This window comes from Staurois parvus, unplaced genomic scaffold (genome assembly GCF_062004578.1).
Source record: "Staurois parvus isolate SC_StPar_1 unplaced genomic scaffold, SC_StPar_1.0 ptg000544l, whole genome shotgun sequence".
NCBI classification, from domain to species: domain Eukaryota; kingdom Metazoa; phylum Chordata; class Amphibia; order Anura; family Ranidae; genus Staurois; species Staurois parvus.
In genome coordinates this window covers 181461-182921 of record NW_028318340.1, presented here as the reverse complement: position 1 = coordinate 182921, position 1461 = coordinate 181461, and the positions used below count along the sequence as shown (strand labels likewise).

At 44.1% G+C, this 1461-nt stretch overlaps 1 pseudogene; it reads right to left on the bottom strand.

The window, feature by feature from the left end:
- Nucleotides 1-537: 537 nt before the first annotated feature.
- Nucleotides 538-653, bottom strand: LOC149451214 (U2 spliceosomal RNA; annotated as a pseudogene).
- Nucleotides 654-1461: the final 808 nt, after the last annotated feature.

Below are 1461 nucleotides of genomic sequence, written 5' to 3'. Positions count from 1 at the left end.
GGGGAGGAAGGAACCAAAAGGCCACACATCCTCCCCCTAGACTTCAGGGCAGGCCCGAGGACCCACACCCTCCATCCTGTGGAAAACACACACAAAAGTAAGAAAAAGTGTCAAAACGTGGGAGTGTAAATAAATTAAATAAATAGAAAATAAAAAAGTGGCCGTGCCAAATTGTGCACAGACCAGGCCCTGAGGCCTGTAGCAAAAATTGCCCTGGTCCTAGCCAAAAGGCCTGGTCCTAAGGGCGCTTGTGCAAAAAGAGTGAAAACACAGTGACCTTGTGCCATCTTCACACTGTGGGGTCCCACACCCAGGTGTTACTAGTGGCACCCCTGAGGGCGTCTACTCAGGGGGCACTGGTTTGCAGACTTTCTGCCTTCCCGACCCCTGGCCAGACAAGGTAGATCTGTCCAAATCAGGAGGTACTGGGTCCTCTCGGTCTTCTCGGGGGAATTACTCACGGGCCCCAGCTTCTACTCGTGGGCACCACGCTTTCTGTCCCCCCGGTACTAGCCTTCCAGACCCCCATCATACCAGTGAGGGTACTATACAACAGCCATCCCCGCAAAGCTAGAATGGCCGGGAGCACCCCCACTGGACACTGATAAGAACAGATACTACACTTGATCTTAGCCAAAAGGCCGAGAAGCTACTACTTCCTATCCAAAACTAAAAAATAAAAGTTTTGCCTATAGCTCTACTTTAATTATAACATATTAATTATCAGGTGCGTGACAAGCACTTAGTTTACAGATTGTCCGCATTCTCAGGAATAGTTCCCCTTATGCACTCATGTTTATGATATGTATAAAAAAAACTTTTTTTTTTACTTTGTTTTGTGAAGCCTTCTTGGCATCTTTTAGAAAGTTATACGCTGGAGCTTAATGCGGAAAGTGGATTAGAGTGAGAGGTTTGTGGATCTAAAGTATGGCTTTCTCTTGAGGCTCGATACACAAGGCCAGCCATCTCATTAGAAAAGTGAAATTTATGACTGCATCAAATTAATTAATTTTATAGCTGATTGTTATCCACCCATGCTAATTTTCCAGCTGCTGATTTATTATCATGTGTTATTACTTTGGATATTCAAATCAACTAATGATTGCTAGATTCAAGCTGCCATGACAACAGAATGAACTTGATAGCCTTTCACCGATTTGGTCTTCCATTCTAGTTCCCACCTGTAAAGTATTGCAAAGTTGTAGCATACATGTTTCAGACGTGTCTACACTTTTTAGTCCTCATGCACACTGGATGTTATTACAGCGGCTGTTTTTGGCTTTTGCTGTTTTTTTCTACAGCCAGTAAACTCCCCAGCATGTATCCATGCACACATAGGCTTTAATCAGCTTTTTTTTGGCAGGGGCGTTTTTTGTCTGGAAAAAAACCCCAGAATTAGTGGGTAAGGAGTTTTCAGTATAAAGGCCATTCGCAGGTGGCTTACCTGGAGAAGTAATAACA